At 38.0% G+C, this 12172-nt stretch overlaps 1 long non-coding RNA gene across 1 annotated transcript in view; it reads left to right on the top strand.

Moving 5' to 3' along the window:
• LOC137474938 (uncharacterized) overlaps positions 1–12172 on the top strand; it is a 32946-nt gene that overhangs the window by 14452 nt on the left and 6322 nt on the right. Inside the window, exon 2 of the long non-coding RNA XR_010999562.1 lies at positions 3406–3539. This is a non-coding gene — a long non-coding RNA (uncharacterized lncRNA). The remainder of the gene's footprint in view (positions 1–3405; positions 3540–12172) is intronic.

Below are 12172 nucleotides of genomic sequence, written 5' to 3'. Positions count from 1 at the left end.
GATTTTTCAAAATATTTAGGGTGGAACATCCTCATCTGACAAAAGCCAAAAGAATTCAGAGAGTTATAGAATCACAGAATGGGTTGATTCCAACACCCCTTGCCATGGGCAGGGGCACCTTTCCACCTTTCAGTAGATCAGGTTGCTCAAAAGACCCCACGCAGTCTGACCTTGACCACAGAGGAATAATCCACAACTGAGCAACCTGCTCCATTGTTTTGTTAGCCTTATTGTGAAGTATTCCCACTTTACATTCCATTTAGATGAACCTTCTTTCACTTTAATGCGTTCTATTTGAAAAGATTTTATACATGGGCTAGTTTAAAAAAAAAAATCAGCTCAGTTTGTCATTTATCAGCTCCGTTTGCTGAAAAATGCAGGATCCAGCCAGGTAAGTGTTCACTGAGTTCTGATAATACCTAAGCTCTTGTCCAGGCTTGTTTTCATCTGTAGAAGTTGGAATGAACAACAGAACAAAAAGCAAACAGCAGGTTTTACAATGTTCTTATGCTTTAAGCAATTCAATTAGTTTTCACAAATTGTTCTAAGTTAAGTAGGAAAAAAAAAAAAACACATTAATTGTGTGCAGACAATTGTATAAATTGCTTGGTTTCAAAAATAATCTCGTCCAGGCATTTCTCTGCTGAATTTAGCAGATTTTCTACCTCCATCATTGTGAAGTCAGACAAAACTTTTAAATTTCCCACACTGAAAGATGGAGAAGCTGGGCCAGGGAGGTAATTTTTTAAATACATGCCTAGGACAGGAGACATAGGAGTGATCTAGTGTTTAAAAAGAATGAGTTCTCTTAGCAGTCAGTGGAGAAAAACAGGCATTCAAGAGACATTTCAGCCTAAACCAGGTAACTCAGGTCAGATGAATCACCCTTGGAAGCATCTTTTTCATTAATTCACAATGAATGAACATCCTGCCTACGCTGAGTAGTTCAGAAGTCAGTGTCTAATTTTTAAATGCCTAACATTTAGTGCAATGAATTCCACCCTCATGGCCAAAGATTGATTAAAAAAAACCCAACTGAAAACTCTTAATGTCTTCTTAAGCTATATATCTTTGTAAATGGAACAAGGAAGGATTTGAAAATTGCTCCTGGTTTCTCAGAATCAAAATAACTGAAAAGATTCACTCAAACCTATCAGTCTTTTTTGGTGCTTTATTCATTTAGATAACAGGAGAAACTATTCTAAAGAGACATGAAATGACATTTAAGAAAATAATGTCCTAATATGCAATGAGGCTCTGGGCAAATTTTAACTCTCAGAGGCAGAAAAAAGTAAAATAGGAAATCATGTGTCTTCAATAAACACTTATGCAGCCAGTGGATATCCTGAAATAACTAAATTAAGAGATATGTGCTGGAATTACATAGAGAATACCAAACTTTATAGAAGTGTTACTATTCTAACTTTGAAAAACAAAGCTAATTTATATTTTGTACATTTGTTATGTTGTTATACAAATCAAGGAGTTGGTTTGCAAAGATACCTCATTCTAGGTTAACATGCTGTTAAAGAAAAATTTTGACACATTTGAAGGTCTTGTAAAAATTACTAGAAAATACTATTATTACCAAAATAATCTCTATAGTGGTTTCTGGTGAGAGAAAATTTAATATTCAGTAATTACAATTTTTTTTTTCTCAGAAAAACTATAGAACTTTGTATCTTGACAGAGATTTTTTCCAAACTTGACTTTTCTAAATTTCAAATATTTTCTGTGATTCTCAATGAATGGATGGTTGAGTTGCTAGTGAGGGATGCACCCCCCAGGGACAGTAGCATGAGCTGTCCTTGTTTGGAGGGGTGTTGGAGGTCTTGGTGTCCATGGGCACCTTGGTGGAACTGCAGGAAAGAACTTACAGTGCAATGGCTCCACACCATAGTCTGAAATGGAGAAGTGGAGCAAGGCAGGACCTCCAATTGCAGGGCAGCAGCTCTTATTAGTCCCCCTCATGCAGAGAACAGCAGGTTTTACATCCAGAATTATTAGGAAAAGACCTTGGGCTTTGTAACATGGGGTTATTAGCAGTGGACCAACATGTAGGACCAATTTTATTTTCATTTCCACTCATGTGCTTAGAGTGCTTCTAATTTGCAGCAGAATAACTAATATTTGACTCTGAGCTTCTTGGAGATCACAAGAAAAAGGACAGTAATTTTTTTCCTGCATTATCCTAATTCAGTAGATTCTAATTATGACTCTTGACTACCTTGTAATGAAGTCCATGCAATTCTGTAGAACAAACCCATCAGTGGAAAATTAGAGCTTTAATTTGTGTATACTTTCTTTGAGATGTAGAGTTACTTTGGGATTCTTTTACTGTCTCCTATTAAGTCTTTATGCATAAAACCTACATTAAAAAACTGAAAGCCTTTTGGAATTCACCCTTTTAATGACAAAGAATTCAAAATGAGGAAAACTATAATGATTTGCTTTGGACACATTTGTGACACTGGGGACATGCAAGAAGGCATTTTCCCATTGAAATAATTGATTGTATTAAGAAAAAGGAAGCTGATATCAGAACTGCTGTTCCTCTCATTGTGCCTCTTTCAGTACTAATTTCAACAACATTTTAAATATTTCTTTTAAACCCAAAGTATGTTAAAAAGTAGGCAGATAAAGATAATATTTTTTTTTATAATTTCATGAAGTCATTTTTCATTTATTTGTTCAAGACAAATGTTTGCTCACTTTAACTATTTTTTAGACTTTTAACTGATTTCTCATTACTTGGGGATCCCAAATGTTCTTCTCTACTTTCAGCTGTACTCTCCCTGACTCTGACGATAGAGGGATGACTAAAACCAGTGCCTCAGAAACATTTTTATTCCCAACATCCAATGAAACAAATTAGAATGAAACTGAAAATTAGCATCAATGGAAAGAACACACACTCAAGATGAGCATCACTCTGATTCCTCACGTGCATTTTTTTATTAGACATGTGTCAAGTTAAAAGAGTGGAGCCTTGCAATTTGGCAATGCAAGTGCAAGCCTGAAGTCCCACTTGATCTGTGAAAGTACCTGTGATTAAGCACTAAATTGGATGCTCAGAATACCCAGGTGTGACTCCAGGTCATTAGTTTTCAGTCATTCACTGGATCACTTTGTTCTCAGGTCACCTGCATGGAATAAGTAAGTCTATAAATATTTAGATTTTTAAAATCTACTTGTGCCTCTGTCTCCACTAAATAATTCCCAGCAAGCCTGGCAGTCTCTGAGCTGTCTCCAAAGCTGCCACCACTTTGGCAGGGCTCAATGTTTGACTGCCAGGTCTGCCCAGGACACATCAGCACAGCTTTCCTCCATCGTGCATCTCTTGGGGGGGCAGTGTGATGAGCATACTCAGAATGAGAACACTGTTTTTTTTTCAGTGTAGAGCAGAGCTGATGATAGGCATTTTTCTGCAAAATATCAGGAGAAAGAGGAGGAGGCAGAAGAGGAGGAGGAGGAGGTGACACCTACATTTATAGAGGGTGCAGAAAGATGTGCAAGACTTTTGAAAGCAGAAGGCTGGGGTGAGTCAGAATCTCTTGGGGTACCATCCTGGAGCTGGGACCCCTTTGTTTCTGCTTCAGGGGCTGTTGATGCAATTTATCCAGTGCTTACTGTAAAGTGAATAGACAGGGAAATCACAGAATCATAGAAGCAGAGAATATGCTGAGTTGGAAGGGGCCCATCAGGATCATTGGCCTCAGCTCCTGGCCCTGCACAGGACACCCCAAGGGTCACACCCTGTGCCTGAAGGTATTGCCCAAATACGCCTTGAGCTCTGTCATGCTTGGTGCTGTGACCACTTCCCTGGGGAGCTGTTCCAGTGCCCAACCAAAATTTTTTCTTGATACTCAACCTAAATCTGCCCTGACTTTGCTTCAGAGTCCTTGTGTCCTGTCACTGATCACAAGAGTGTAAAGAACCTGCCAGACATTCTGTAAGACATCACTGTGCTGAAGGCACTAGGACAACCTAGGAACATTGTGTCACATTTTGTTCTTGCATCTGTCGGTCTGTGATGGGAGCTACATTTGGGTTAACTGTGCTTTACCTTTATGCACCAATTTTGTATAGGTTGGGGTGCTGTGAAATTGCAGAAAGTTTTTCCCCATTGAGGAAAAATTTTCAGTATCCTGCCATCATTATCTAAAATAATTAAGAGGAGGAAAAAAGCTTGTCTTACTCCTGCTTCACAACAACTTTGATGCTGAAGAAGAGATTTCTTGAGAATACCTAATTAAAAATAGCAGAAAAGGGCAACGAATGAATTATCCCTCTAGTTTTATGAAGTCAAAAAATAATCAGTACCAAATTAAGAAGTTATCTTTTGTATAATTTTATAATTATAGGGGAGACTTTCACCAGCCTGCCCCTGGCATCAACTTTGTCTGCTATTTCATCACTTAGGCTTTAATGCTCTTTTCCCTTCTATTCTAAACAGTCAGGGATATTTCTCATTTTGGAAGACAATCAGCAAGGCTGGTAAGAAGGAAGATGAAAATTTTTTCAGAAATAATGAGTAGAGAACTTATGCATTGTCTAAGCCCTACAGGGCATGAATGAGGCTTTCAAGCTCCTTGCTTTTGCAAGATATTCCTTGTTTGGTGTCATTAAACAGCTCAACCCAAATGACAAAGATTACTCCAGAGGAGAACTCATTCTCTGCTGCATATGCAAGCACATGAACACATGTGAAAAGCAAATGTGTGAGATTTTAAATCATCTTTTCTCACCTTTGACCAGCTTTAATCCCTTTTTTAGGGACATCTCATCCTGGGATCCTTATCTTCTGATCATAGACTCCAGCATTTGGACTCCAAATACACCTTCCACTCACACCTCTGTTCACACTCAGTGCAGTAACTGCTGCTTTTCTCCAGCACCAATGCCAAGCTCATCACATCTTGGATTTGTTTCTGCATCTGGAACAGGAAACCTAAATTTTTACTCTGTCTGGGCTGCTGGGAGCAGTGCTGGCTGCACAAGTAAGATCTGATGCTAAAAACAGAGGCAAGTCAGAGAGAGTTGGTGTTTTGGTGCTCACTGCACAAAGGCTTAGCATGAGGGAAGGAAGTTGCTACAGAAAGCCTGGAGTTGTTTTCTGCATGACACTTTGAAGTGTTTTTTACACCATTGGTCTTTGCTTGGAAATTTTTGAGTTATATCCAAGTGATTTATGAGATCTTACTGACATGCAGAGCCAAATAGCTCAAACAAAACCATTACAGTAAAATCAAACATTTAACTTCTCATCCATTTACCAAGATTGTATGCATTAAACTCTAGAAATGCCTTTTGAAAAGGTGCAGTTGGGAATGTTGCCAGTATTGTTATGTCAAATCTTTTTATGGATCTCATGAATTTTTACAGTCCTATGGACAAAATGTTGAACCACACTACATTGGACACAGCACACTATAAATATTTTGGAAACTGACACTAGATGCATTAGTCCAACTTCAAAACAATTTTGTTTTGTAAATGAAGCTCACTTTTTATCATTAGGTGACCATAAAATGGATTTAAATCAGCAGCTGAAAACAATTCAGAAGACAGCTCTCATTTTCAAAATGTGTTCACCAAATGAGATGCTTTGCCCATACACAAAACCAGGTTAAGCAGGGACAAAGATATATGAGATTAATGTTATTGGAATTTTTGAATCATGCCAAATCTGGAGTTTAAGATCAAGACCTCTTTTTGCGCATAACAAGTTCCTCTCCACTCTAGAGGATTTACAAATTAAGTAGAAAAGACTTCCAAAAAAAAAAAAAAAAAAGAAAAAAGAAAAGGAGAAATTGTTTTGGACCTGGGAAAATAGCTGGAACAATCTTTGCAGGCTTCATAGTTATTTGGCAAGAAAGCTTGGAAGCCCATTCCAATACTCCTAAATTTCCAAACCATTGTCCTGTCATCCAGAACATAAATATTAATATTATTACCACACCAGCCATGTACCACTGCCATTTGCTGGCTGCTGTGCACACATGATGACAAAGAAATTAATGGAGAGGAATTTTTGTGCCAGAGGTAAAAATTCTGTGTCTGCCTGAACCCCACAGCTCCCTCATCAGTTTTTCTCCATAGATGTTATGTGAGTAGATGGAAAGAGAGTAAAGTGGATTATCAAAAACTCAAATAATTACCTAGTCTGCCAGTCCAAATGTTAAGAAGTTCTCAGTTAGGAATTTTGGTTTTAAAATTGCTGGGCGTGTGGTTTAGTAGGGATTTTTGTCTGTTTGTTTGTTTTCATTGGTTGGCTTGGTTTGTTTTATCTGTTATTGCTTTTTGTTTGTTGTTTTTTTTTGTTTGTTTTTGGTTTTGGTTTTTTTTTTGATTTTTTTTTAACTGGGGTTTTTGTGGGCTTTTTGTTGGATTTTAGGTAGGTTTTTTGGTTTGGTTGCTTTTCGGGTTTTTGGTTTGGGTTTGGGTTTTTTGGTATGGGTGTTTTTGTTTTTTGGGTATTTTTTGTTTGGATTTTTTGCTTTTTTAATGTTGTTCTTAGGAGGTTTTGTTTGGTTGTTTGGTTGTTTTTTTCTTTTGTTTTTGGTTTTTTGTGGGTTTTTTGTTTCATTCCATTTTGGGTTTTGTTTCTTTGTTTTGGGGTTTTGTTTGTTATTTTTTGGTTTTGGATTTGGTTTGGTTTTGTTTTGGAGGTTTTTTTCTGTTTTTTTTTTTTTTTTTTGTTTGTTTTGTTCTTTGTTTGGGGTTCTTTTCTTTTTTCTGGACATATCTTAATTATTTTAGTTTATTCTGATGTGCAAGCTCAGCAATGAATTTTTCATGTTTTCATGCTTTTCATCCATCAAGCACAGAAAGAAATTATATCATTAGAAGCTAAATTCAGATTCAAGAAACTAAGAATTTATGAAAGATAAGAAATTATATCTGATATTACCACGTAATTGTGGGGAGGGGGGGAAATTATGAGGATGATAAAGCACTGGGAGTGGTTGCCCAGAGAAGCTGCGGATGTTCCATCCCTGGACGTGTTCAAGGCCAGGCTGGATGTGGCTCTGAGCAACCTGAAATAGTGGAAGGTGTCTCTGTTCTTGGCAGAGGGTTGGAACAACCTGATTGGGGTGAAGTTAATTTCTAGACTTCATCCAATGTATTGGACAGACCTCTGTCAGAGTAGGAGGTGGGACTCCCAGCAAATGCATAGACATCAATGTATGAACACATAAAATACATATATAATTCTCTCTTTCCCAAAAAAAAAGAAATAATAAACAGATAACAATGGTTAATTGAGCTTTCCAGAGGTGATCACAACAGCCTAAATACTTTGCAATATCAAATCACAAGTAGTTTCTCCTTATAAGTAACAACTGGTTCCCCTTCTGGTTCCTGATGTCACTGAGGGCTGTAGCAATGAAGGATGTGTTGTGTTCAGCCTGATTTGAGCTTTATCTACAGTAGGCTCAATTAAGATCCGGTGGCAGAGCCTCTCACTGAAGGCAATACCGCAGACAGGGTGAGCAAAGTTTGGCACTCCTGAATGGATGTGTCAATCTGACATCTCCCTGTGCATAACACATACACATTTATCCTAGAGATAACTCAGTGGTAATAAAAATTAATCCCAATAAGCTTTTAATGTTGTTTTCCATAGTCAATACATACTTGTTTTATTAGTATTTATAAAGAACTGTGAAAGAACTGCAAAAATGATGCAAAAGATATGCAAAAATATATATGCAATTTTGTGTGGATTAATGATTAATTTTGAACTTCTTGGCTCTTCTCTGTCAAGCGTCACTTTAAACATACATTTAGGTGATTAATTAATTACCATAATCTCATCATTCGTGCATCATTTTGATATGCAGTGATCCGATCAATTTTGTGCTATGAAGTAAATTACACCTGTTCCTAAAAAACACTTTTAATACATATTAAGACCAAGAGGCTGACACAATTCTAGTTTTTAGTTCTATGCACTAATTAAATTTGTTCAGCTCAAACTTAAACATCTGTGTCTGACTAGAAGATAATTTCTTTCCAGGTAATTTTAAGGGGGAAGGAGCTGGAATGGGAATGAAGGGGAAGTTAGGAAAAGGGAATCTGATGATTAAAAATAACAACATTTGCCATGTTTGGTTTTTTTTTTTTTTTTTCTGTAGGGTTAACCCCGGAGGAGTCACAGTGGACTAGAATAGCTGAGCTGGTGTGATTTATTCCTGTATGTTGCAGGAGGAAAGGAAGATTTGATCTGGTGCCGCTGTGGAGACAGGAGGAGCAGCACCAGCCACAGAGTAATGACACCAGTGGATGAATTCAACAAGCAGAGAAAATGTGTCTGCTTATGAGTGACAGGGCAGACACAGCTCCTTTCTCACAGTTAATGTTGCTGTTACCCAGCATTTCCATCTCTGCAGCTGACTGAGCAGACATGTGACTGAATTTCCTTCCCAGTGCCCGAGTGCTTTCCTTACGAGCTGTGTGTGTGAATACCCTCTGAGAAACTCTGGCTCTGCAGGGCTGGCTGGTGGCTCTCTGCTGGCAGAGGGTCCTGAGCCTGCCCCCGACTCCTTTTATTTCTGCACCCTTTTCAATTTCTTATCCCCAGCATTCCCAGGACTGAGCTTCCAACAGGGTTTTAAACTCAGAGTTGTAGAAAGATTTCTGAATACAGCTGGACCAAAGACAAAACACACAGGTCAGTCTTGACCCCACATTTGATGTCAAGAGCATCCCAAAGCATGTGAGATAGAGACTGTGTCTCACTCAGGGAACTAAAATAGTGGCTGATTTTATATGGGTTACATCTCCAGCACTGGTTTCCTATAAATAACTCACAGATGTCATTTGAATTACAGTCTTCTGCAAATAAGGGGGCTGCAGGCATACCCAGGAGCCTGTTAACAAGGAGATGACAAGCTTCAGGCATCTAATTGCTTTAGCTCATCACCAGTAAGACACTTGCAGTCCTACAGCTAATCTGACCAGCAATTGACTGAAAATTGAATCTAAACCAGGAGTGTTATTTAACTGACTTCAAAGGCCTGCCCACTTCCAAAAAGAAACCCCAACCCTCTATCTGTTCAGCCAGCTGCTATGCAAGAGAGCCAAAAGCTTTTGTGAATTTTCTTAGCACTTCTTCCTTAGCACCTGATGTCTGCACAGAACAGTCCAAATATATGAAACTAATTGCATTTCCACATGCGATGCAGACAGATTACTAAAATATCTTCCAGAAAAAACAAAGCAAACCACCACCAGACCTTCTCCTCCTCCAGTTCTGAGAAGCAGAATAAGTGGACAGGACAAAACATGTATAATCTAACGTTTTGTTATATTATAGTGGCTTGAACGACTTGCACTGACATAGGATCCTCAACTGTATCAAGCAGGATTGACATTTCAGGAATGTGTGCTCTTTTTCCCTGGAAAATAACACTAAAATATTATCCTGAAACCATGAATAAAGAACTGAATGCATCTTTCTTGCACAGATGTGACAGGGATGCTTTGAAGCCAAAGCCAATATAGATGTGGGGCAGTGAGAAAAGGCAAATAAGCTTCCGATTTCCATATACTACTGGAGGAGGCTCACGTCTGCAACTTCAGCCCTGTCCCATTACCAATGATCTCATGGGATTTTCTCCCCATCAGTGGGATCACTCAGGGAAGAGGAAAAGCCCAACTCTTTCCCGATATTTTAAAAGAATAATAAACTCACATAATCTGCTGCTGAAAATACTGTTATGTTTGGAAACTTTTAAGGATAAATGTAGCAATTTAGTTTTTCCCCACAAGAGTAGGAATTTTCTGCAGTCTAATCCCTTTGTCCTGGGAATTGCTTCTCTTCATGATAATCAAATACATTCCTCATTTCCACTGCAAGCACTAGGTTGGGCATGCCAGCCCAGCAGAATGTCAAGTGTGCATCCAATTTAAACACATAAGAGGTCCAACTGAAGTGAATTGGACTTTTCAAACACCTCATGCTTATGTGTTAAGAAAATAAGAACTACTTATAAGTACAAGAATTTTCAGCATCCTTCTCTTAGCCCACATCTTCCTAACTCCAGCTTTGTCACAAAAAGCAGTTCATCAGATGTGCTCTTTTCATACGGCTGCCCTATTCTTAAAGCTTGAGGAAATTATGCTACAAACTCATTGAAACCCTTTGTTGCTTTCAGTGACCATGTGAACCCTGTTCACTATTCACAGTGAGGAGCTAAAATGGTAAACATTCTCCCTCAAAGAAATTAAGATATGTAAACACATTTATTCTCCATCAACTGGCTTAGCCTGTGAACCCAGAGAACATTTCTATATCCATAGAATTGCACAATTGTGTGCTTTCCTTTCCAGCAGTGCAAACTTAGGTTCTCTCATTTTCATCATTCTCAAATACACACTGATATTCAGTACAATGCCTTTGGTACACTGTGCTGCTCTGAGCCTCATTGTCACCTTCCACACTGAGCAGCTGACACTCTTTAGAAAAGGGAAAGGACACAGAAGAAGCTGTAAAATGTTTATAAAGAATGGGTATGGTCAAAACCCTTTGATATAAAAAAAAATAAACCATTATATTTAGCAAATGTTTCACTTGCTGGTAGGAAAGTCTCTCTCAGGGCAGGATGAAAGCAAGAGCCTTTCTCTCTTTCTTGTAGACTTCAATGGAAAAGAAGGAAAGAAAGCTTCCTTCAGGTTTTTAAAGTTCCTAATAAGAAGTGTTTGAATGTCTATTGTAATTTGAACAAATGTCTTATTGTCTAAATAAAACAGACTCCACAAGAAACATTTCCTCTATTATGGATTTTTCAAACACTGAAGGTGATTTTTTCCCCCCCTTGGCTGTATCTGTTGTCCTTCCTTCAGTATTAATACTGACACTTCTCTATTAACTCATTAAGCACTTGTGACAATGGATACAAAGACTCCATAATTACTATCCTCGCCATTCCACTTGAAGATTTCCACCAAGGCTGAAGTGTCTTGTTTTAGACACTGTACAGACAAAGGAAAAAACAGTCCTTGTCCCAGAGAGCATTGTATTCAAAAGGACAAAGCTGACAAAGCCGACAAAGCCAACAAAGAAAGAAAAAAGGCTTAAATAGATTTTTCCAAGATCATGCAACAGGATTGGTTTTTTTTTTTTTTTGTTTGTATGTTTGTTTCTTTTGTTTGTTTTGTTTTTGTTGTTTTTTGGGTTTTTTTGTGTGGGTTTTTTTTTTTTTTTTTTTTTTTTTTTTCTTTTTTTTTTTTTTTTGTTGTTGGTTTTTCTTTTCAGAGCAGGGGTCAAACCTGGTTCTGTTGACTTTCCATTAGCTTCTCATCTGCCTTTTCATAATCCTATATAATTAATCTCCATCCTTTTCAGAGTGTTTGCACTCTCAGGTTGCATTCTTCCCAATGGCTTCTAATGGTCAGGTGACACCTTATGGAATTGTGACCTGCAAAGGCTGGAAAAAACCTACGGAAGAAAAACAAATTCAAGGAAGTATTAAACTATGGCAATGTCCAGCCCAAACTAGTACACAGTTTTCTTATTATTTTACAGGAGAGAAAGAATCCATCTCTTAAAGAATAGAAAATCCTAAACTTCTATATATTTAGCAAAGTGTTCTGCTGCTGTGCTTCTCATCAGCATCACAGTGCATTGCCATGGGCAGGGGCAAATAGAGGGCTCTATCCTTCAAGCATGTGAGGTCAGCCCTAAAAAAATGTGGAAGTTTTGGAACTAGCATGTTAGGACTAGGAGTTTTTGTTCAGCTATATGTTAAGTGCAACTTTAAATATTTAATTCCCTGTGCCCACTGTTTCCAAGCAGATGGGCTGCAGGTTGTAGGTGGCTTTGTGGAGATCCCTGTATTTCTGACTCTTTATCCACCATCATTTGTCAAAGAAACTCAGGATAACACTTGTCAAACAAACACCTCTCAGCAATTGGGTAATTAACATTCTTTCCTTACAGCCAGGATCTTGCAGCTTGAGATCATGACCTCACTTTCTCCAATATGTGAGGTGAGAGGTACCTGAAACGTGCAGACAAGCCTTGGGCTTGACTGACCATGAGGAAAGCAGCAGGATGCTTACCTTGTGCTGAAGCATTCAGAGTTAGACCTTCCTTATGTAACTGCAAAATAGGAAAACCGAACAAAATTAATAAATTATTATTAAATTATTATTATTATCAATT

This window comes from Anomalospiza imberbis, chromosome 5 (genome assembly GCF_031753505.1).
Source record: "Anomalospiza imberbis isolate Cuckoo-Finch-1a 21T00152 chromosome 5, ASM3175350v1, whole genome shotgun sequence".
NCBI classification, from domain to species: Eukaryota; Metazoa; Chordata; class Aves; order Passeriformes; family Viduidae; genus Anomalospiza; species Anomalospiza imberbis.
This window is presented reverse-complemented; position numbering and strand designations above follow the sequence as displayed.